Source organism: Lissotriton helveticus, chromosome 6, assembly GCF_964261635.1.
Source record: "Lissotriton helveticus chromosome 6, aLisHel1.1, whole genome shotgun sequence".
In the NCBI taxonomy this organism is placed as follows: domain Eukaryota; kingdom Metazoa; phylum Chordata; class Amphibia; order Caudata; family Salamandridae; genus Lissotriton; species Lissotriton helveticus.
In genome coordinates, this window is record NC_136067.1 from 1,808,585,134 (window position 1) to 1,808,611,288 (window position 26,155).

Consider the following 26,155-nt stretch of genomic DNA (forward strand, 5'->3'; position numbering starts at 1 on the left):
GATTGCAACTGGTTTGTTGGCCAGTTTCGGGGGGTGGCAATCTGGGTTTTCAAAGTGTCGGGGAATGTCTGCTAAATACAAGTTGAAAAGACTTGGGGCCAAGACACAGCCTTGTTTCAGACCATTTTGTATTGGAATTCTTCCAGTGGTGCTCGACCCGTTTCCCAGCTTAACTCTTGTCCAGGTGTCAGTGTGCAAGGTTACGATAGCGGTGAGTAGTGCATTTGGTATACCCCAACTTTTTAATTTGCTCCATAAGTGATTTCTGGTCACTCTGTCAAATGCTGATTTGATGTCCACGAAACAGGCTAAGAGGCGAAATTTCCTTCTTTGCGCCTGTTCCGTCAAGAGAGCTAGGGTTGCAAGATTTGATTGAGTGCCCATGCCTTGCCTGAATCCTGTTTGGAAATTGGGGATGATGTTTTGTTCCTCCATCCAACATTTCAGATGGTTCAATAGGCACGAGGCATATAGTTTGGCTTCCACGTCAATCAAGGAGATTAATCTATAGTTCCCTGGCTTACCGTGATCTCCCTTTTTGTGTATGGGGTGGATGACGGTCCCCCTCCAGGAAGCTGGGATGTTAGAATATTCAAAGATCTCGTTAAAGACTGGTGTTAGGATTTCAGACCACAGCTCTGGGTTACTCTTGAAGATTGCATTTGGAATGCCATTTGGCCCGGCCGCTCCCTCGGATTTTAATTTCTTTATGTAAATCTTTAAATCTTTCTCGTTTGTCAGGGGAGTTTGCTCTTCAAAGGAGGAGTTTAAGTGGGCTAAATTGTCTGTTGGTGTTGCATGCCTCGGTCCGGCTTGAACCTCCTTTTGTTCATGATTTTGGCCCCGGGGTTGTTGTTCTAGATCCCTCCTGCGTTGATTGAACAAGGTCTTTATATGGTCTGACCATGTTTCTGCACCGATTCCTGCCTGTTGCTGAAGTAATGGGCCCGATGTTAAGGTGTTTATGATCCCCCAAAAGTCGCTGCTGTTGGATTTTTTTGCTGGCTGTTAGTAGTTGCTGCCAGATTAATTCTTTGTACTCTGATTTTGCTTTCCCCAACATCTTTCTGTATGCACTTCTTAGTGTGTGCAACTTTGTTTTTTCTTGTTTTAGGTCCTTTTCTCCCTCTCTGGATAGTCGTCGCACTTCTCTTGCGATCTCTCTTTTACGCATTTTGAGATCGTGATTGAACCATGGGTCCCTTCTAGCAGTTTTTTTAGACCTCTGTGACTTGACGATCGGGAAGGTTTGGAGTAGGAACTAGACCATTCGCTCCCAATGGCTTACGTGTGCCCGTTCATGAACTGGGCCTTGAGTTTCGATGAAAGTCTTTACTTTGTCCACAATTTGTCCAGGGGCCTCTCCTCGCCATATTATTAAGATGCTTTTTTAAAACCTTTGCTTGGAATGGCAAACATGATCTAGTGTGATAGAGTTGTACTTCTGTGGGATCAAGTGCCAGCTTTTTTAACAAAGGAGGAATATAATCATTTTTCCATTCCAATGCCTACATTAAAAATAGCATTTAACAGACTTATTAAAACTGGGGCTATAGTGGCCACTATTTCTTGCAGCACTTTGGGTGATCAGAGAGGGCACCAGATTCGGGGTACATTCTTAAGCTCCTTGTTGTTGGTGTCCGAGGTGGCAGACTCTGTGCCTGGATCCCTTGTCGCAGGGATTCCGTTCTCATACAGAACTGTGCATAGAGACTTTGGAACCTCAGTGAATTAGGGTGTGCCAAAACTCACCTTAGTACCCAAAATCCCCTACCAGATTAGCTACAGTGTCTCATTAGTTATTACAAACCCCCAATGTTTAGACAAACCAGAACATGGACTTAGAACACCTCAGGTAACGTGGAACACATGAACACTCTTTCGTTATACAATCATTTCAATCCAGAACAAGGAGTAAATGAGGACGCGTGCACATTTGAAATGTTTATTTTCTAATGCAGTGTTCTCAAGCGCAGCATCTTAGCTAATACAAGCAAACATATTATAAGAAACAAAGTAATCAGCATAGTTACCAGTCCATAGAATACAAAGGGTGAAAGCATGTTGAAATGCAAGAGGGAAGAAGGCTAAAAGAAACCTAATTCTCACCCTCCCTTGCTAGTATATTATATTATATCTAAGAAGGTCTGTTTGGGTTTTAGCAGAGTGGACCCATACCTCAGATCCTAGTGGTAAGGGATCACATCATCTTCCACCAGCTCTCTGCATGCGAAGCACAATCAAGTGTGTGTATTCTCTGTGCAGTGCAATATTAAGCGCGCCTAAAGCCAGAACTTGGCCCGAGCTGCATGAATGTTATGTCTAGGAACGTGTGAAGATCAGACCTCACAACAACCACTGTGTTGAGATATCCTAGAAGGCCTCCACACTCACTGTACAGACACAGCTCACCAAGCAAAGCTGATATCAGAGCACAACATTTTATTCTCGTGTGAAGCAAAACATTCTGCTAGGCTCAAAGCTAAAGTAACAATTATGTGTCATGTGCAGAAGCAGCAGAAAGGTAAAATGGCATTTAAACTCCTAATAAGCTCATGCTAACTTAATACAGTGTGTAGGCAAAGCATATCTATATGACACCTTCCCTTGATCCGAGCACGGATAAGATAAGATAAGATAAGATAAGATAAGATAAGGGGCACATTTCGAAATGCAGAGTTCAATAACGATAGTCAGTTTAAATTTTAGCAAGTGAAAAAAAAAGAAATGACACCCAAAAAAACGAAAATCTCATAATCATGACAGTTCAGTGTTCGCCTTGATCCAAGTCAATAGGTCTGGGGCTTAAAAAAGTTTTTTATAGCTCCCCCAAAAAAAAATTCAATGTCAATTAAGGTATCGACAGACCTCAGGCTAGCACTGAATATGCAAAATAAGCAGCAACAGCTTCCAAAAGAAAGTCACTGTTCTCATCCGAAAATAATTCAGCCATCCAATTCAATAGTGGGAAAGAACATACATGCTCTTCAATTACCGGAGCCTCTAGCACCATCAGAGGACAACTCTGTGGGTTCTCGATGAAGCTGTGTTCCAAGAATTCTTGCGCCGCTGCGAATATATTCCAACCACCCAGTATTCCATGCGTAGCTGTAAAGGCCATAATCCCTCCGTCAGAACATAGCAACTCATGAGCAACTAATGGACTCATGAGCTGGTCATAATCCACATCAGGACACACCGTATTGCAGAGACACAAATCCAGGGCCCAGTCGAAATCGCAACTCAGGCAATGAAAGACAGGCTGGACACATGTAAAATAGGAAAATCGAAACGATAATCCATAAGCTGCACTTAAAGTGGCGAGCGGCAGCGCTCAATAGTATTCAAGCATCCTGTTGCGAAACAGTGCCAGCCGTGACAGCTCGTCTTGGAACACAGGATGTGCATCCATTTTGAATAAAACAAAATAGCACAAGAACGGCTGCAGCCAACGCCAGTAAAACGGGAAATCCATCAAACAGGCTGGAAAAGATCGAATGGAAGAAAGCAGGAATGACCCCAAATATATTTTGAAATGAAGTCACAAGACCGCTGCTAACTACTTTAAAAAAGTGTGCCAGCCCCGATGTGGAGGATGCATTAAAGATTGTGTGTATCAGTTCACCGAAATGCAATGGTAGGTCAGTGTTTAATAACGCCTGCACCTCTGTGCGGGTGTTAGCTACGTGAAGGACAAATGTTTCACGAGCAGATGTGAGGGCAACTTCTTTTTGGGACAACAGAGTTCTTATGCGACTCATCTTATTGAACTCTGCTTTCAAGGTCGGAATCCTCGGCCAGATGGAAACATCCAGCTTCCCATGCGTGGGTGGATACATCACATTTTTACAGCAAACCACACGCTCACTGACGGTAACGACATAAGCAATGCCTTTTATTAACCCACAGCAATCCTCATTGTTTAAAAGTAAACAACTTCCATTTGCCAGTAATGTGAATGTGGGAACGATAGCGGGCACGGGGGTACCTTTCAAAACACAAGCTAAATTAGGCTCTTCTTGATTACAAGAGCCGTGTAATTGAGTATGTCTACACATTAATGAGTGATCTGGTGTTTCAGTGCATTCTTCACCTTTCAGATAGCTACCAAGAGGCTCGTATCTACCAATGGCAAAATACTTCATACAATTTTTAAATTCGAAAAGAGCAAACGGTAGAGTTATTAATCCGTGGATAAGCCACGGTGCAGTAGTGGCCTTTGCCACAGAAAATGGTAAAGACTCCAATCGTTCAATGTGTAACATGGAAAAAGAAGCATCCTTCATTGAAAGTAAACGTTGCTTATCAGTCAAATTAAACGGGGCAAATAGAGATGAGGTATTCATGTAATGCCATGGAACTTTCCCTGCCTTGAGTGTCTGCAGGGTCCAAGCAAACTGCATAACAGAACACAATTGATTTTGACCATGGTATAATACAGACACTTCATCTTGCACAATATCAACAACAGATGACACAATATTGTCCAACGTGTAAATGTGGGAAGAAAGTGTGTTAATGTTATTATCTACAACTGCTAACACTTTTTCTAAATTACCCTGATCTATAGCCCTAAGGCGAGTAGCCGCCTCAATCGTGATGTTTTCCAGAGTTCGTTATAAACTACTTATATCCATCTTTTAGATCTACCTTTAGCCGGGCCTTTTATGAAATCATTCAAATCAATATCGTCAGTCAGCTTAGATAAATGTAGTTTAACTGACGCCAAGGTAGAATGTTTGAGCCAATTCTGACATAATTTGCCTACTGAATAGGTAGTAACAGAATGGTCACGCTCAAACCGGGGATCAACCCTGACCTGTGTAAAGCTCTCAGCTAAACCTAGAAAATGATTTTGGCACGAGTCAGCACTTCTGTGCCAGAGCAACCAACCATTGGGATCCAAACTGGATATGTTAAAGGACGAATTTAGCAACAGAGTTTGATAGAAAATTTTGTAGTATTACCCCAACCTGAATATTCTTCCAAATCAGGGTAGGAAGGAGCATTTAATTTTTTAGAAGTAGCCAATCCAAAGCATGTTGTCTGCAAAATTGTAGAATTCAAAAACAACATATGATTCGGGATGAGACATGCACGGTGCAAAGCCTCAGTGCCTTGTACCTGCCAATTTTTAGAACCCCAAACAGATTTAAGGTCAACTGTTTCCTTCCACAACTCGTAGCCTCCAACAGCTAGCTGGTCTAGAAAGGACTTTGAGTACAATAATTTAGTATCGGTAAGTCTAACCTTGGACGTGGACTTTTCTGTCATTTTAAAATAAAATGATGTGGGATTGGACTGATTAAAATCAGTAAAATAAGTGTACTTTTTCAAAAAGGTACTCGAACTGCCTTGTATAGGAGCCGGACAATGTTCCCATTGTGTATAATTTACAGTGCTCCTCCTGGAATTAGTTTTATGTAGGTAGTGGTTACCGAAATGTTGGTAACAAAATAAGTCACCATAATTAGCAGATTCTAAATACAAATCTTCAGCATCAAAGGCAGCATAATATTTCAAATCAGAAAACAATGCTTCTACGGCCCGAACATCCCAATCATCAGAACGTATGTTTTGTTTAACTACATCCCCCATGTTAACTCTAAGCACATTAGGGACATTGATAACCTCAGTGGGGCCATGGATTTGAAATTTAACAGCATCCCATACAATCCCATCCAGGACAGGCCAAGCAGTGATGTTGACAAAAGCCAAGTCTCCCTTCAATCTGTGTGCAGTATGCGAGGAGGAATTGGGTGCCAATGTTCCATTAAGATGTCGAATGCATGTTCTCTCTTCGACATAGTGTCCATTGACGATTCGGAAAAAATAAAACACATAAAAAGGTAAATCGAAAAAAGCACCAGCCAAATATATGTTCAAGGGGGAATCAAAAAATGTTTTTAAACAATCTTGCATAGACTGTAATCCGTGAAGGCTTCCCTGATTTGTGCGAAACAGTGTCAAATGAAAATCTGGATTCTGTGGCCAAACGAGTTTGTAAATCAGGCATCGATAAGTCAGTTGGGTAAGTGTAGTCAGTTTCATCAAGTTGAGTACCAGGCAATGTACTCATTAAAGGACTAGAAATTGCAGGCATCTTGAGGCCACCTCAGGTTCAGGATTCGAAGCAGGGGCCAATACAGAATTTCTCACAATCAAAGGACATGAGACTGCCGGTGTCATACTAAGAAGAATCGGCCACTCTGTGTATCTTAACATTATCAATGGAGATATACCTGTTTTCTTTACGACCTGGAAGTGATGGTAAAATGACTGTTCTTGTGCCCTTCACACCAAGCACTGGAACTGGAGCTCGATAAGAGGGACCAACTTGGAGTAGCCAGCCAACTACCGGGATCTTCAACGCATCATCCGAGGTGGAGGGCAAATGTTCCTTTGCAAGACTGTCTCTCGTCTCTTGTAGAGTCTGTAAAACATTGCAATGTTCATCTACGTCAAAGGAAGCAGCAACAGCCACCGAGTCTAGACCGTCAAAGTCCGGTACATGCATCTTGATACCAAAGAGAATTTCGTATGGGGTCCGCCCACCCAGAGACCTTCTAGGGAGAGTATTAAGAGCACGCTGCACGCCATTGAGGTGGGCCAGCCAGTTCCTGCCAGTGCCTATAACTCGAGATGTCAATGATTGCTTTAAGTCACGGTTCATTCATTCCACAACACTATTACCCTCAGGTCTGTATGGAGACAAAAATTTGACTTGGACCCCCAACTAAGCCATGACATCCTTATACGCCTTAGAGGCGAAAGCAGGACCCTGATCCGAATGGATGGTACCACAGGCAAAAATCCTTACAAAGACACGCAAATCCCTTATGACAGTCCGTGAATCAGTGCTGCGGGGAGGCCAGACCCACACAAAGCGTGTGCATGAATCAACTGCTACTAAGATGTACTTATATGCAGTATCAGAAGAAAAAGGACCGCAGTGATCTAAATAAACACAACCAAGTGGTTTATTAGATATGAACAACTGTGTTTGGGGTGGATGCGCAGCAGTTGAAGGCTTAATCTGCTGGCAAATGTCACATTGAAGAACATAATCACGCGTCTGTTTGTACAGCCCCCGCCACCAAAAAGGCTGTTGTAACTGAGCCACAGTGGCTGAAACGCCTGCATGCGCAGACGCAACTCCTTCATGGGCCGCTGTGATCAATGTATTTCTGCGATCTGAGTTAGGAATCAATCTCTCCCCAACGTCAGGTATTTTCACATAAGGAACCTTATCGGGACTTAAGTGGTATGAATACTTTGAAGGGAACCCCTTAGGATATTCACCTCCCTTCTCAGTGGCAGCAACAGCTGCCAAGATATCATCATCAATCTTACTTTTGGACCGTGTAACTGCTGCAACTAAATATGTCGATACTGCTGATTTTGCTGCCTCATTGGCAAGCGAATTGCCAACAGCGTGGACTCACACGCGCTGATGACCAAGAGTATGAATTACAAACACGAGTGGCAATTGCTCCTTAAGCTCAGCCACTCGGACTCAGATCATTTTATGTTTTATTGTGTTACCCTTGGAATCACGAAAATCATTCTGAAACCAAAAGAACAAGTTCTCATTGTAAGATTGGACACAGTAGTAAGAATCACTTACAATAAGAGACGTCACACTAGGATCAGCGTACTCCAATGCAAGCATCAGAGCACTAAGCTCTGCCAATTGGGCGGTGCAGTCCCCTAGAGTCTGCGTGTGCACGATTCTGGACTTGAACTCATCGTTCACCATGGCGCCTACCACAATGGCGCAAGTGGAAACGTATGCGTGTTTAGACCCATGCGCAACCTGCACCGAACCATCAGTGTATATGATGCAATGGAAATCCTCCAAAGGCCGCATAGCCAAAGGTGCAGGATGAACGAATTCATATTGCAAAAACTCCTGCGACTGTAAGGAGGCATCAAAAATAAAGGTGACATCCGGAGATGTCAACGATGCTGCCCATTGTATCCACCGAGGGTGCAAAGCTTTAGAATTAGGTACACTGGCTTTCGTAACTGCTTCTAATGCAGGAAACGGGGTAACAACCAACATGCGTTTTCCCTGTGACAGAGCACGTTCCTTAAGAATCGCCATCTGCACTGCTGTCAAAACTTTCTCCACATGAGAAAATCGCATTTCAGCCGAAGTGTACAAGTGTGACTTGTAGGCAATAGGTACTGTGTCTCGTTCATTAAAAGTAAGGTAAGTGAAACTCACCGCCCCAGGGATGATTCTTATCACCAGGTTGGTGTGGTTATCATGAGTCAGTAAGTATTTAGTTTCGAGCAGATCTGCCTGCAAAGATTGCAGAATAGCTGAGTGTTCTGGCAGCCTGCACGATTTGGTAAAAATAGGTTGTATCAAAGCATACAAAGGCTTGATACACTGGGCATATTCAGAAATGTATGTCCTCCCGAAATTCAAAAATCCCAGCAAAGACTGTAATTTTTTCAGAGTTGTCGGAGCGCGCAGTTGTGCGCATTTCTCCAAGAAGTGAGGAGCCAATTCTCGGCCTTCATTGTTGAGCTCGTAGCTCAAAAACAACACTGTGTACTCTGCAATGTGCGACTTTGCAAAGTTGAATTTGTAGCCGAAGTCCGCAAAGCTACAAATTATGCGGTCAACTCAACACAGATGCTCCCAAAGTTCGTCGTCTGTTAGATAAATGTCATCCACATACGAGCATGCATCCTGGTAGACTCTCTCTAAGAGAGAAACTATGCGGGCAGCAAATACCCCAGGACTATTCTTATAGCCCATTGGTGAACGTTTGAACTGCTTTTGTTTGCCGCCGCATGTAAAACTGGTCCATTGGGAACTTACACCATCCAAATGATGGGCATAAAAACCGTTGGAAATGTCAAGCGGGGTTTTAAACCGCTTACGCACAAGACTATCCACTAAAGCAGAGACGTGAGTATTCTGTGCTGCACAGGTACGTCAATGCGAGTTTAAATGCCGGTAATCCAATACCAAATGATATGGTCCATCAGGCTTAGTGACAGTAAAAAGAGGGTTATTCATCTGTGACACACATGTTTCAATCACTCCTTTATATTCCAATTGCTCAAGGATTCCCGCAACTGAAGACTTGGAGCTGCGAGAACAAAAGGTGGGGGCCAGTCGGCCTCCGCTAACAAAATGTCATAGGTAGTTGTAAGATTTTCCCAAAATACCCCTTTTATGGTACGCTGTATGCCACCTTCAATAAACAGGACTGTTTCATAAAGTCTATCAGGGGGAGCTACTCTAGTGTCAGCTGTCTCCACAACAACATAACGGTCAGTCGCTGTCACCTTCAGTAGAGGACGCAGGGCCTCTCACACTATGGTAATCTCCGCCACGCTGTCCAGCAAGGTCAGAGCCTATGTCTGATTCCGAAGCTGCGTTCTCACTATCTGTGGCATATCTCGCTGTTAAAGCGGCGACTTTCTTTTCTGAAACTGGGGTATTTTCGGTGTAGATTCGTCCTGCTTGCCTTTACCGTCTTTCGGGCGGGGCTGGTCGCATCCTTGCTGGCCACCTCGACCCCTGCCGCCTCCTCCACCCCCGGTCGATGAGGCCGATGAGTCCTGGAAAGAACGAGGAGAGCGTTGATCAGAAACCTGAAACTATCAGGTGATTTTTATCGTCGCGCGATTGCGCAAGTCATAAATACGTTCTGGGGGCGCAGGCAATGGAGACCCAGGGCGAGACTCCTGTCTCTGTTGTTGTTGTTTACCCTGTTTCTGTTTTTTCAGCCAATTTTGTTTTTTGGTCTTGGGCTGTTCGTCAGTTTCTGACTTCTGCCCTTGGGGTTGTTTTTTCCCTTTAGTAGAAAATGGCTTGAGACCCACACTGTTGCGGCCCACGGTTTTATAAGCCGCCACAATAATCCTTGCTAACTGTCGGGGTTTGTCAACATCGGGAATCACCTGCAAAGCATTGGACACCTGAAAGTTAACCGCATCTCCCTTGACATTCGCAAGTATGAGATCGGAAAACTACATCAAAGGAGCCACACAGGCGCATACCCAATTCAACAGCAGCCTCAGGTCCATGCTCATCTTGAACACGTTTAAGGACAGTCGAAAGTCGACATTGACGGAGTGCCGTAACAATTCGCATAGACTGCCGCAAATGTTTTTCCCCATGTCTCACAGTCACCAATTTCTGGGGTCAAGTCTTCTGGCATGCTAATTGTCAGAATCCTGTGTTTTTCACCAGGAGTCGAGTTAGGAAATACTGCTTCCAGCTGGTCAAACTTTTCGGCAAGCCAGAAAGAAAAATCTTCCTTATCCTGGGGGCGCTTGCCCATCACAGCGTTGGCCATTACAGGACTAAGCTTCATTCCGCCCTGTCCGGCAGGAAGCGCCGGACCACCTAGGGCCCCGCCTGGGAGATTAAGGGTAATGTATTTCAATAACGACCTAATCACGCCAATTGCGACTACATGTAGTCGTCTTAATTCAACAACGGAACATGCCCCGTGCTGAGGATGAGGTGTGAATCCAGCCAAAACAGGCCACGTTGCGCCTGGAATGGACAAAGGACCTAACCTCAGAGCTGTCAAAGTGTGGAGTAGGGCGCCATCAAACCAAACGCGGTGCTGCCAAGCATCAATAGGAACTTCCTGTGCCCCATACGGAGCATATTCCTGTGGCACAGCAGTGGGAGTGTACGTGTCGAACACAGTAGTATTTGCGTTCACAGCTGGGAAGGTCACCCACGAGTAAAAGATTTCGTAAGGGTAAGCCACCTCTGCACTCATCACCATTATTACGGCCATGCCATCCACGGGAACATTATAAGTCTGCAAATGATTGCGCACCGCAAAGCGACCATGTTGCGGAATGTTCACCGCGGCCATAGTGACACAGAAAGAAAGAGGTACAAAGTAAACTCTGTAGCAAAACTGTGTAGTAATTCAAGGAAACCGTTTTGAAAGATTCAAGCTTGAAAAGACCTATGTAAATATAGGTAGGTTTGTCCGACACCACCGTTAACCGCAAACAATAGTGAAGGGGTTAAGGACCGAATGTTGCACTACTCAAGTGTCATGTAATAAGACCACCAACGATTGGGCGCCATGTCGCAGGGATTACGTTCTCAAACAGAACTGTGCATAGAGACTTGGAACCTCAGTGAATTAGGGTGTGCCAAAACTCACCTTAGTACCCAAAATCCCCTACCAGATTAGCTACAGTGTCTCAATAGTTATTACAAACTCCCAATGTTTAGACAAACCAGAACATGGACTTAGAACACCTCAGGTAACGTGGAACACATGAACACTCTTTCGTTATACAATCATTTCAATCCAGAACAAGGAGTAAATGAGGACGCGTGCACATTTGAAATGTTTATTTTCTAATGCAGTGTTCTCAAGCGCAGTATCTTAGCTAATACAAGCAAAAATATTATAAGAAACAAAGTAATCAGCATAGTTACCAGTCCATAGAATACAAAGGGTGAAAGCATGTTAAAATGCTAGAGGGAAGAAGGCTAAAAGACATCTAATTCTCACCCTCCCTTGCTAGTATATTATATTATATCTAAGAAGGTCTCTTGGGTTTTAGCAGGGCGGCCCCATACCTCTGATCCTAGTGGTAAGGGATCACATCATCTTCTACCAGCACTCTGCATGCGAAGCACCATCAAGTGTGTGTATTCTCTGTGCAGTGCAATATTAAAGGCGCCTAGAGCCAGTACTTGGCCGCAGCTGCATGTATGTTATGTCTAGGAACGTGCGAAGATCAGACCGTACAACAACCACTGTGTTGAGATATCCTTGAAGGCCTCAGCACCCACTGTACAGACACAGCTCACCAAGCAAAGCTGATATCAGAGCACAACATGTTATTCTCATGTGAAGCAAAACATTCTACTAGGCTCAAAGCTAAAGTAACAATTATGTGTCGTGTGCAGAAGCAGCAGAAAGGTAAAATGGTGTTTAAACTCCTAATAAGCTCTTGATAACTTAACACAGTGTGTAGGCAAAGCATATCTATATGACACCCTTGAAGTTTGGGCAGCGGCAAAGACCATATAGACTGCCTCCACTTTATTTTTTTTAAAACCTGGCAAGCTTGTCGCAGAGAGTCTGAGTTGGGGAGGAGTCGTTAGGGGGCTGGGCTGGAAATTACCTGTATAGGTTTTAAAAGGCCCGGTGAGGAGTTCGTATCACTATTATTGGCATATGTACAATACACTAGCATCACTGAAGCGTCACTTTTTTGATGCTCCAGTGGCAGTATGCCCTGAATGATATTTACAAAGTGGCATTAAGCCACTTTTTTGTGGCTTAACACCGCTTTGTAAATATGCTACCTTTTCATGCATGTATCTGCATGAAAGGGAGTGCAATAGGTGTTTCTTTGGGCATTCCAATTTCCACAGCAAAACCCATTGCTTTTTTACGCTGCTCCATATTTATAGGGAGGTGTATATCTGTTGCAGCGCCAAGAACTAATGCCATGCAAGAGCAGGCGTTAGAAATGCTTGTATTACTCCTAGTTTTTGCTTTTTCTATGTGCAATACAGCACACGTAGAAAGAGCAAAAAGCCATTAATGATTATTTATGTGCTAGAATTTGTCCCTTCCTGCACATAAACAATCATTCCTATGGTGCAAGGGTTACAGTGGATTACCATACAGTGGAGTGACATAGATTGGAATAGCATAGTACAATGGAATAGCATGGAGTAGAGTCACATAGAGTGGAGTGGTGTAGAGTGGAATGATGTTGACTGGAGTGGCATAGAGTAGAGTGAGATAGAGTGGAATGGCATACATTGGAGTGTTGTAGAGTGGAGTGGCATAGAGTAGAGTGGAGTGGGGTAGAGTGGAGTGGGGTAGAGTGGAGTGGCATACAGTGGAATAGTGACAGCCGAGTGGAGTACATGGGAGTGGTGTAGGGTGGAGTGACATACAGTAGAATAGCGTACAGTAGAGTAGCAAACAGTCAAATTGCATAGAGTGGAGTAGCGTAGAGTGGAATGGTGTACAATGGAGTGGTATAGAGTGACGTGGCATAGAATGGAGTGGTGTAGCATTGAGTGGTATACAGTGGAATAGCGTACAGTGGAGTGGTGTAAAGTGGAGTGGTGTAGAGAGGTGTGGCATAGAATGGAGGAGTGTAGAGTGCAGTTGTGTAGAGTGTAGTGCGTACAGTAGAATAGTTTATAATGGAGTGGTGCAGAGTGGAGTGAGGTACAGTGGAGTGGGGTAGACTAGAGAGGCATACAATGGAGTGGCATTCAGTGGCATAGCATAGAGTGAAGTGGCATAGATTGGAATTGTGTATAGTGAAATAGCGTGAAGTGGAACAGAGTGTAGTGTAGTATCATACAGTGGAGTGGTGTACACTGGAGTGCCATATTGTAGAGTGGTGTAGAGTGGAATAGTGTACAGTAGAGTGGTGTGGAGTCATGGAGAGTGGAGAGTGGTATAGTGGAGTGGCATACAGTGGAATAGAGTAGAGTGGAGTGGCATAAAGTAGAATGGAATATACTGTGTAGAGTGGGATCGTGTGGAGTGGAATAGCGTAGAGTGGAGTGGCATAGAGTGGAGTGGAATAGAGAGTGTCATAGAGTGGAGTGACATGTAGAGGAGTGGCATTAGGTAGAGTGGTGTAGAGTGGAGTGGCATAGACTGAAATTTAATAGAGTGTAGTGGTGTAAAGTGGAGTTCCATAGAGTGGAGTAGCATAGAGTGGAGGGCATACAGTGGAATGGTTAGAGTGGAGGGGCATACAGTGGAGTTGTTAAATATTGGAGGGATTTGTTAGCATGAGCTGAAAGCCATTTTGTATTTCTGGCAGCCATCTTGTTGGCCATGTGCTGCCACGTGCTCGCCATGTGCTCGCCATGTGCTCTGTCCTCCCTCAGTGTTGACTGCTCTTGTAATCTCCTTAGAAACTAACTATATTTAGAATCTCCCACCTTCGCACATGCTCAGTTGAGCTTGCAGCTATCCTTGCAACTGTTTCTAGTCTGTAAATGTCAGGATGTGTTCACCAGAATTAGCAACTGTTAGCTCCTCCTACTTTGTTGAGCAAGCAGATCTTGCAGGCCCATCTTAGTCATTTTTGCATGCTTACATGTGCCAGGACTGCCCCTTGGTCTTATACTGACTATGTAACCCTAAGCATATAGAAGGCCCCAGTTTTCTGTACTCCTCAGACTGCCTCATTCAGTTGCTAAGACTTCTGTGTGACGTAGTCTCCCTCATTTGAGGCTTATAAAGATGTTCTTTTTATATTTCAGCTTCTGTGCCTATTTCTTCTTTGTTGGTTTAAAAGGACCAAGTATCAGTGGGACCCCTGTTATGTTATGTTATGTTATAACAAATTTCTTGAGCGCACTGTCACCAGAGGTTTCCTGGCGCTAATCGGATTAGAAAAGAGAAGGAAAAAGCAGGGGAGGAGAAAAATTAATGGGGGAAGAGTAGTGTTTTTAGGGATTTCCTAAAAGAAAGAAGGGAACAGGATGACTTGAGTGAGAGAGGGAGGGAATTCCATAGCTTGGGGGCTAGACAAGAAAAGCTGCGGCCACCCGATCTGGAGAGTTTGAAGCGGGGGACGACAAGGAGCAGGAGATAGGTAGACCTCAAGGTACGAGGGGGGCAATAAGAAGTGAATAGAGACTTGAGGAAAGCAGGGGCGGGACCAGTGAGAGCTTTGAAGACCAAACAGTGAACCTTGAAAGTGATTCTTTCGTTCACTGGTAACCAATGAAGGTGGCGTAATAGGGGTTGGGCCGACTGCCATTTGGGGATTTTGAAGACCAGCCGAGCAGCCTGGTTTTGGACGATCTGCAACCTGGACAACAAGGATTTAGGGAGACCGTAGTAGATTGAGTTTGAAAAGTCCAACCGGGACATCACCAGGGCTATAAGGACTTGCAGCAAGGCTTCAGGAGAGAGGAGGTGAGCGACTTTCTGTATCCTGTAGAGCTGGAACATACAGGAAGATGTTACTGCGCTCACCTGTGCCTTGAGAGTGAGCCCGGAATCAATCAAGACTCCGAGGCTCTTGACACATCCTGCAGGAGAGAGAGATGTTCCGAGCTCAGCCGGCCAGTACTGAGGACCCCAAAAAGGGGCACTTCTCCCCGGGAGGAGGAGCTCAGTCTTGCCCGGATTGAGCTTGAGTTGGTTTTGGTTCATCCAGAGCTGGATATGTGTCATGGCAGTCTGAAAATTGATGGCAGCATCGGGAGAAGTGAGGGGAAAAATAATTTGTAGATCATCCGCGTAATTAAACACGGTGATATCCCATTTGCCCAGGGAGTGAAGGAGGGGTTGAAGGTACAAATTAAAAAGAAGGGGAGACAGAGAAGATCCTTGAGGGACTCCGCAGGGTGAAGAGACGCTGGTAGCGCGAAAGGAGCCCATGCTGACTGCCTGAGACCTTTCCTCTAGAAAGGATTTGATCCAAGACAGAGCAACTCCACAAACTCCGGCGGATTCGACACGGTGGATTAAGATGTTATGGTCCACCGTGTCGAAAGCCGCCGATAGATCGAGTAAGACTAATGCCTGGGGTTGTCCTCTGTCATCATTGCATCTAAGGTTGTCCAGCACAGCGAGGATCACGTCCTCGGTGGAATGGGCTGGTCTAAACCCGGCCTGATTAGGTGCCAGGTAGTTGGACTCCTCGATGAAATGTGAGAGGCAGGTCGTAACATGAGCCTCAAGGATTTTGGATAGGAAGGGCAGAAGGGAAATGGGGCGGTAATTAGCCAGGGCTGCTGGATCGGCGCCAGGCTTTTTTAAGAGGGGCACCAGTATGGCCTCTTTAAATGAGCTGGGGACTATGCCCGAATTGAGGGAGGAATTGAGTAAGGGAAGGATACAATGGGGAAGGGTAAGACAGACATCGCGAAGCACAGAGGGAGGGCAGCAGTCCTTGGGGGATCCAGATTTCACACGAGTGGACAGTTTAGCAAGAGATTCCGGGTCGAGCACGGGGAACTGAGAGAAAGTGGATGTATTAACAGGAGATGGGACTGATGTAGCGGGAAAAGGTGAGTGAGGACTGGAATTCTTAATGGTGGTGATTTTATCGATGAAAAAGGAATTTAAAGCGGTACAAGATTCTAAGGAGGAGGGCGGATTCGGAAGTGTCCTGGCGTCCGATGTCAGTTCGCCAAGGACTTTAAATATCTCCTTAGGTCTGTTGGGAGCTGTTAAGATCCTGTTGGAGATGAAAGTGGTTTTGGTAGTGATGATTGCAACTTTGTAGGCTTTACGTTCCGACACATATGCTTCCCTGTCGGGGCCGAGATAATGGCGCCGCCATCTGCGCTCCAGTCGGCGTAGCTCCAAGTGTTGTTGTTTTAAAATGGAATTATACCATTTATGGGACTTATTAGGATGGGTGCGAGAGAAGCGGGTTAGAGGTGCACAGGTATCACTAGCCGTCGTTAGCCAGTGTGAGATGTTGGCATCCATAGTATTGATATCTGAGGACTCGAGAAGTAGAGGTTGGGTTTTAGCAAGTAAGGAGAGAAAGGCAGGTGAGTCGAGAGTCTTCCAGTTCCGAGTGGACCCTCCAAGCCGGAGGGGAGGCCTAACCAGGCCCTTTATCAGAATAGATGACTCAATCAGTGAATGGTCTGACCAAACACAGGGGGAGATAGTCGGACCAAGAAGTGATATACCCTGAGTCCAGGTGTGATCTAAGATGTTACCCCCAGTGTGAGTGGGAGAGGTGACATGCTGCGTCAGGTTGAGACTGGAGAGTGCCTCAAACAATTCGGTAGCATGGGGACCAGCATCAGCGTGGTTAAACCAGTAGTTAAAGTCGCCATATATGGCAACACGGGCTGAGGACGTCGTTAGGGCAGTGAGCTGCTCGCAGAGAGTGGTAGGAAACAGAGGCATGGGAGTAGGGGGACGGTATAAGACAATAAGGGTCAGAGCCCCAGCTACAGTTGGCAGGCTAATTACCAGATTTTCGACATCAGGAAGGCATAAAGATAAAGACTTGATAGGAGGTAAGTCTTTGCGGATGATTGCTGCAACCCCACCGCCACGGCGGCCCTGAGAAGGTTTCTATTTTCTACAGAGTGGTGTAGACTGGAGTATCATAACATGGTGTGGTATAGGGTGTTATAGCATTCAGTGGTGTGTTGTAGAGTGGAGTGGCATAGAGTGAAGTGGGGCTGAGTGTAGAGGGGGACAGTGGATTAGGGTAGAATAGAGTGGCATGTAGTGGAGTGACATAGATTGGAGTGGTGCAGAGTCGAATAGCGTCCAGTGGAGTGAGTAGAGTGGGGAAGCATAGTGTGGCGTGGCATACAGTGGAGTGTGATACTTTAAACAGAAGTAGCGTGAAAGTTGGTGAACGGATGTAGATGTAATGTGGCAGGAATATAGGTTATGGTGTTTAAATGGTAATTGATGGTCGTAGATGTGAACATTTGATACTGATAAAGTTATAAGGTGTAAAAATTATTATTTATACATTGTGCTGCATTATACCATGGTAACTTCACGTCAAACCGCTGTACATGTTGATGAGAAGGCAGTATATGATTGGCTAATGACTGTCTTAAAAGGGTAAAAGGCAGCCATATAGTTTTCAGGACCCTTTGGTTGCCATCCTGTAATAGCTTGTCCTGCAATGGCTGCCACAACAATTCTTTTAATGTTGTGGCCAGCCGATCAGAGTCCTTGCTCTGAGAAAGGTCCCCCAGCTTATCAAATGCCTTGATTTTTAAAATTTTGGGGCTAATGGTCTAGATATCTATATATTTTGGACCTTACATTTTCAAAGCACTCTGAATGGACGCTTTCTTACCAAGATCTATCTTTCGGACGCATTTGGTGTAAATCTTTTTAAGGAAGAATGTATATTGAAAATTCACGAGGATTGTGATTTTTAGGACCCCCCTTTCTCGGTCCCGATTAACAAATCACCCTGAAACTTTCCATGAAGAAGCTAAGTCATTTCTATATATATATTATATATATATATATATATATATATATATATATATATATATATATATATATATATATATATATATATATATATATATATATATATATGAACCAAACTCCCGGAGACCAGGAGAAGAAGGGTCGCACACGCCAAAGGATTCCGTTTCAACAAGATTGCTTATTTAATTTTCAGATTTGCATGATATCGGTTCACTCGGCCAGACAAAACAAAAAGCCGACGCGTTTTGCAGCAGCCGCTGCTTGATCACGGTATATGTACACATATATATATTACCTACTGGTGGTCGCCAGTAGGTAGTTATAGCTAGGACCTATTTTCAAAAGGAAAATCACAACATTCTATTCCCAATAACTTTGTCGCTGGTTGACGAATCTTCGCGAATCTTTCAAAACCTATGGCCCGCTCTGGTCCGCTCCTATCCTGAAAGTTTCGATGTGATTCAACAAGCGGGGGCGGAGAAAAAAGGGGGGTCTCAAAATGTGTTTTCCCCATGCAATTTTCCATAGGAAACTTTAGACACGGCTACAGCCCGAACTGGTGAACGGAATTACACCAAATTTGGCAAAGATGTAGCCCTTGGTTCAGAAAGAACCCTTTTTGTTAAATGGTCTATATCCATTCAGTAGTTGCTGAGAAAATCAAAAGTAAAAACACATATATATCTATGGCTGCAGAGGATCCATGCACCCTCCTGATCACAAGCTGATGGTAATTGGCTGTCAACACTTCAAACCAGGAAGTGTTGGCAGCCATCTTAGGTAGAACCGAGGCACATGAAAACAGAAAAAGAAATGTGAAACTCAAGAAAAGGGGGCAGGGTTGAAACACCCTGACCCCCTAGGCCTGATCAGGGGGTCCCACAAGGACCCCCAGAGCCCAAAAAAGTATTTTTTTTTTTAAATCGGTGAGATTCGCGCACCCAGCGATAATTTCGGCCGGAAAAATAAGAAAAATGAAGTGTGGGCTTCCGCGCTTCGTTTAATTAAACCCCGAATTAAGCCCTGGGTGGGCCAGGTCCCAGGAGCAGAAATAAAATGTGTGCGGGACCCAGTTCCCCCCATAGCCCCGGGGACTGCCACCCCCGGGGCTTGTTTTATTAAAATTGGGGGCCTCTAAGGCCCCCCAAGCCCCAGGGACCGGCACCCTCTGGGGCTCTTATTAATTATATCCTCTAGGGGAGCGGTGATTTTTCCCGTCCAACCACCAGTGATGCATTGAGAGCCGGAACCAGCGTGAAGAGCGCCACTGCAAGCAGCACCGTGATGGTCCCCATCCCGCCGGAGCGGCCCGAGAGGCCAAGGTCGATGTCCATCACGTCAGTAACTGAAATAGAAAGGATGTGCGTGTGAGAGGAGTGGCGTCACTGCTAGGACTACTTCTCAGAAGGGCTTAACTTGTACCCTATGCCCTTGCTAGAGACATCTGGCTGTTTTCAGAGGGGTGCTTGGCGCAGGTACACACGCCCATTGTTGTCGGGTCTCTGGTCACACCCGGAGCTTCACTGACGCTCCCCGCACATTACAGCCAGTGCCCCACAAATAGCCATTTACAACACACTTGCTTCTCAAACTCTTCCAGATTAGAGGCCACATGGTCCTGACAGCACCCCAAACACACAGTACTCAGAGAAGCAGTATCGCCCCACTGACAGCACTTGCACACACCTCATGCTGCAGCAGCACGCGCACTCTTCACAGACCAACACTCTGGATGCATGCGCTCACTTCTTACACACTAACTATATGCACGCCATCGCACAGTTGGAAGCACAAGCAAATGAAACAAAGGGCAGGCGTGTACGTTCTGGGTTTTATTCTAAAACTTACAGTTTAAAGTATTTATGGGGTCGGACCAGCCACTGTAAACTTGTTTTGCTTTGTTTTCATCCAAAATAAAGAAATTCACCCTGGAATACGTTCTGGGTTTTATTCTAAAACTTACAGTTTAAAGTATTTATGGGGTCGGACCAGCCAGTGTAAACTTGTTTTGCTTTGTTTTCATCCAAAATAAAGAAATTCACCCTGGAATAGAGAAGAATGATGTCAGAAAAGCATCCGCAATACAAGGTGGTAAAAGAGCAAACAGTCCGTAGAGGTCTACTGTGGGAAGGGGTTTGTGGGTTGTTTTAGGTGAGTTTCAGTCACAAGACCGAGACACTGCGACCAGGAAGTGACATGTTGTGAATACTCAGACATCCGGATTTTGTCATTAGGCGGTAGAATGCTTCTACCACTGCGATCCAATGTGGGTTTAGCAAGGCGTATTCTTTGAACCTGTGAGACTTCTTCCTCTGATGGGGTGCTTCCTGGTGCTGAACACGAGGGGGGGCTACAAGCTGAGGACAGTGCATACACTGGGCAGAAGGCTGTGGCAGTCATCCATGTAAGGACCCCCGCAACCTGGAGAAATCACAGACATCTGAATAACAAGACCAGAGGGCAATTTGAAAGGACGGTAGATACTGAAGCAGGGGTGCAAAACTTTATTAAATGGAAATGCCTTGGGGGGTGGGGAGGGCGGGCATGCAGCACTCCAGTCATGTATGGCCTTGTGGAAGCTAGTTTAAGTGTGTGTGTGTGTCCCCCGCCCAGCATATATTTGTCTCTCTGCGAAGCCTAACCTGTGTAAGACTTTATTCCACGGTTACGTCGATAAGCACATACGGCCAGAGGGCCCCTTCATACCTGTAAGACATTGAGGGCTGCAGGGCCTGGTTGCAGTAGGGCCCTCGCACCACGAGGCAGTCTTCCGTCCCCACATGGTAGCCGAGGACCATGGTCAGAGTGAAGCTGCTGCTCGGGCCCTTGTTACTCACCTGGACCAGGTTTCAGGCCGCCCTGTAGGGACGACCATGAGGGATTTGATGGCATCTGTGTCCGTCACACCTGAAAGAGGAGCAACAGTGTCAGGCTGTATTATGTGAGCACGGTGTGTGTGTGTGTGTGTGGTGTGTGTGTGTGCGTGATGTGCAAAGAGCAGCAATCCTCAGGGCGTGCTCAGTGCTGCACAGTAGAACTAGTGGCAAGGCCAGAATTAGGATATGCTCGTCATTTAACATTTATGTATCTTCCTTGGCCCCGGTTATCCGCTCCTATGGGTTCGAATTAACATCTTATGCAGGCAACACACAGATTGTGGTGTCGCTGCTTCCAGGGAGAGAGGATGACGTAGCCGGTAAGTTCCAGGAGTGCATGACAGCAGAGAGCACTTGGATGGCCGGGAACTGCCTAAAGCTTAACTCGGCCAAAACCGAAGTGATACTGTAAGGCTCCACAGTCAACTTTTGGAGCCCACGATGGTGGCCGGAAGAGATGGGGGCCCTCCCTACCCCAGGTAAACAAGGTAAAGAACTTGGGGGTTGTGATAGATGATAGACTCTCTTTCAGACCTCAAGTAAACGCCCTATCCTCATCCATTTATTGGACGTTGAAAATCCTCCGGAAAGTCCTCCCGTTCCTACCAGAAGACTGCAAAAAATCGGTGGTGGCGGCCCTTGTGCTGTCACAACTTGATTATTGTAATAGCCTACTCCTTGAAGCCCAGCAAGGAGTGCTCAACAAGCTGCAGATACTACAGAACACCAAACCACCACTGGGTCTGGGCCCCCAACAGCAAGGCTAAGCCACAAAATCTAAATGAACAAACAAGATGCCAGTACTGTCTCTACTACTTATTTTTTATTTACCAGACCATACAAATTGTGCAATATGGTCAAATAACACATCAAAGTTTGAATGAATCCACTATTTTATTTTTATATTTTTCAAAGCAAGGATATCGGTTATTATTTCACCAATACATTATGCATTAAAACAACCTCATCTCAATATACATATATTTACAACTTATTCACAAGAAAAAACATTTACAATATTCACAATTGGTGTTCAAACAATCATACCCTCAAACATTCACATTCATACATAACAAGACAGTGTTATCAAAAAAGACTGGAATCCCAAATAAACACAGTGCGCCATATACAGTTAATTTTTCAATATTAACGATATTTTGAAGGGAATTCTTTCTATTACTCCTATATTTTAGATGGCGAAAAAGATTGTCTACGCGTTTCGAACTCACACAAGTCGCGGAGTTCTCATCAGGACAAATATGCTATGGAGAAAGGAGAACAAGAAGCCTTCCTTTAGGGTCATATCAAAAAATTGGTGTTCACCTGATAAACAACCTTTGTTACTCAAGCCTCCATGTCTTACCTCTAGAATCCAATAGAGCAGTCTGCTGATGTATGGATCATCTGTCACTACACCCAAGAACCACAAGGCACCCTCTGTATGTAACAAAAACTTTATCAGTCCACCAATTCACAACAACAACAACAATCTCCGTCGTGATACAACTAAGGGACAACCTTAGAAGTGGTAACCAGTCTGAGTACTAATAGCCCGCATGTTGCAGGATTTGTGACCCACGGACGACGACCGCTGCGGACGTCAACGCCTCCTGCAGTAAGTGCCGAGACCGCGGACAGAACGCCGAGTCGAGCCGCCGAACGGGGACACCAACCTCTTCCCCGCATTAGGTAAGAAGCTGATCTTGGGCATGCTTCTATTGCCAGACAAGCGCCTGTGCTCGCGTAAGATCTGCGACCAGCAGCTTACATCAACCGGCAAGAGCACAGACTTGTCGCTACCATTTACAATGACGGCCAGTCCTCGAAAAATTAACATTAAATCCCCCTTGCAGGAAACCCAAGCTCCAGCCTCCACAGCGTTTGGAGAGCCGTGCAGCACAACGGGGACACCCACCCCTCTCCCGCTTTAGGTAAGAGCCTGAACTGAGTTTAATAAGTATACCGGGAGCCATGTCGTCTAATCATACTAAAATACCCATAAAAATTCCCCCCTAGGGTGGCCACGCTCCAGGCTCCACAAGCCGCCAGACTAAAGTAAGTGCAACGTCACTGTGTGTGGAATACAAGGAAGATTGTTGTGAATTGGTGGACTGATAAAGTTTTTGTTACATACAGAGGGTGCCTTGTGGTTCTTGGGTGTAGTGACAGATGATCCATACATCAGCAGACTGCTCTATTGGATTCTAGAGGTAAGACATGGAGGCTTGAGTAACAAAGGTTGTTTATCAGGTGAACACCAATTTTTTGATATGACCCTAAAGGAAGGCTTCTTGTTCTCCTTTCTCCACAGCATATTTGTCCTGATGAGAACTCCGCGACTTGTGTGAGTTGGAAACGCGTAGACAATCTTTTTCGCCATCTAAAATATAGGAGTAATAGAAAGAATTCCCTTCAAAATATCGTTAATATTGAAAAATTAACTGTATATGGCGCACTGTGTTTATTTGGGATTCCAGTCTTTTTTGATAACACTGTCTTGTTATGTATGAATGTGAATGTTTGAGGGTATGATTGTTTGAACACCAATTGTGAATATTGTAAATGTTTTTTCTTGTGAATAAGTTGTAAATATATGTATATTGAGATGAGGTTGTTTTAATGCATAATGTATTGGTGAAATAATAACCGATATCCTTGCTTTGAAAAATATAAAAATAAAATAGTGGATTCATTCAAACTTTGATGTGTTATTTGACCATATTGCACAATTTGTATGGTCTGGTAAATAAAAAATAAGTAGTAGAGACAGTACTGGCATCTTGTTTGTTCATTTAGATACTACAGAACACAGCAGCTCGCCTTCTCACAGGCCTACCTAAGTTCACCTCCATCGCGCAGGAACTGGTGAAGCTTCACTGGCTCCCAGTGCGGAAGCGGATTTTATTCAAAACAATGTGCATTGTTTTTAAGGCAGTCCATGGAATTGGCCCACCATTCTTTGGGCAATATTTCCACTGGTACAGACCAGGGGGACTCCTCAGGTCAGCCGCCCTTGGGCTGATCAAGACCCCACGCATCAGGAAAGTGTGTTGGGGGGGCAGAAGTTTTTTTCGAGGGGCCACTCTGGCCTGGAATGCCCTTCCGGTGGCCCTCCGACTGTCCACGGACCTTATGACTTTTCGGAGAAGCTTGAAAACGTGGTTGTTTATAAACTAAACCTGATGCTTAGGTAGAGGAGCTATCATTACAACGCCAGGACACCGCTCGGTAACAGCGAGCTTTATAAATGTTAAAAAATAAAATAAATAAATAAATAAAATTGCAATCAATGAATATCAAGGAAGGAAAGCGTTGCCCATAAAACACATTGGAGAAGCGTTGAAGAAGAGATGAAACCTTGGACAGATATGCAACAGCAGAGAGGGGGTAAAGTTGGGTACTAGCCAAAGGGTACCGTCATTTTGGTGACCATACATATCCCACTTGCAGGTGCAGGTCACATGTTTGCAGAAAGAAAGCGATTGGATGACTAAAGGGGATGCAAAGCAAAATGGGCGGCCTTGAATCCGTACCTGGCACGTCAATGGTGGAGACCGCGACCAGTCCGGAAGTGGGCGTGTACCCAGCGCCAGAGATGTAGCTCGGGGTGTTGGCGACAAAGGAACATCCCAGGCGATTGCTGATCATCCTTGTTTGGTTTCCGAAGAAATTGAATGTTGCTAAAAAATAAACAGAGAGGACAGTATAAAAGTTAGAAAAAACTTTGTTGGAAGGCTATATAGCTTAAAATACGCCGCCACCTGATGAGAAGAAAGCGATTAATCAGGCCCACGATTTGAAAAGAGTGCTGACAAACTAATTAATTGTATACGACTGTGGGAGTAATGTAAGCGGAACTGCGTAGTAATCTTTAAATATACACTTAGTTTCTTTCTCATTTGATCGTGCTCTTTCAAGCCACTTTGTGCATCGAGACCGGTGTGTACTGTGAACACATATCAGTGAATAGTGAAGGGCAACATGTATCTACAAATCTGGCTTTTCCAATGGATTTCCTTAGCTGTGTGCACATCATCATGTCTTGTGTCAGCCAGACATACGGCCACTCTACATAGAAACGTGTCCATAAGTCTGCACATAAGCAAGTCCAGTAGCACCCTCCCGAATACTTTCACTTCACGCCTGTCCCTGGATGAGGAAATTACTCTGAAGGATGGAACACTGAGTGAACCCTGCCAGAATTAGTATATACAGTTCAGCAGCCCACGCTTCCTCCTACCGGGATATGTTGTTTACTGTCGCCCACCTGTACATCATGTTATAAACATGGAATCTTATGACGTGCCCTGACAACCGCTATATATAACGTTGCATGACCGCTACACAAGTTGTGTCATTTCACTTATAGGTGCACTTGCCCATTCCCTGTTTACTACCACTAGCGGGCGGGGCTACATGGCCGTTTCCATCTCAGAAGCAAATGATTGTAAAAGTACTTACGGAGGGTGGTTAACGAGGAGAAGGGCACTGCTGACCCCAGCCCAGCGACAGCCACGAGGCACAGGAGGGCGAGCATCTTCATTGCGAGGCTGTGAGAGTACACGAGAGCGCGGTGTCTGGGCAATATCTGCTGAAACCGAGGGGCGGGGCTAAAGGGCACAAGGGTAGAGGGAGGGTCACAAGCCACTGGCCCTCCCCTTGCCAGCTCCAGCATCCTGGCAGAACCTGTTTGGTCAGGTGTGGGGGTAAGGGGCGAAGGCAAGCACGAAGAGAAGGAAGGGCGTGGACAGGGGAAGAAGAACGAAGAGAGAAAAAGAGGATGTGAAGGAGGTGAAAGCACGAATGGATGTGAAGACGAAAGCAAAGAAATTGCAAGAATATTGGAAACAAAAAGAGTAGAGGGAAAGAATAAAGAGGAGAGCATTTTAAGGAGAAATAAAAGGAGGCGGGATTAGACAGGAATGAGAAAGAGATGTAGAGGAGAGCAATGTAAAAAAGAGGACTTTGACGGCCTCATAAAAATGGCGAACATAGGCGGCGGCGTGCGAGTGCAGTGTCACTGGCTGCAGCAATACAATAAAAACACTAGTGGAGTTGAACTGAACACTCACTAGTAGCCAGGGTCACTGGAATTATGCATCAGGAGAGGGCCACATTTTGCAGCAGGGTTGAGTAAATTATGTGGCAAGAAAAGGCGAATTATGCGGCATAATGCAGAACATTTTGAAATAGAATTACATCATTATTTAGCCATTTTTGAACTTTGTAAAACTGTCTGGCATCGGTTGCACCTCATTAGCACCAGTTTAACACCCAAATATAGCCATAAGCAATAGAAAGGTGATGAGTCCAACTTTGCACTCTTCCACCACGGCA

General features: G+C 45.1%; 1 pseudogene; it reads right to left on the reverse strand.

Moving 5' to 3' along the window:
- Positions 1 to 19,135: 19,135 nt before the first annotated feature.
- Positions 19,136 to 25,355, reverse strand: LOC144761905 (uroplakin-2-like; annotated as a pseudogene).
- Positions 25,356 to 26,155: the final 800 nt, after the last annotated feature.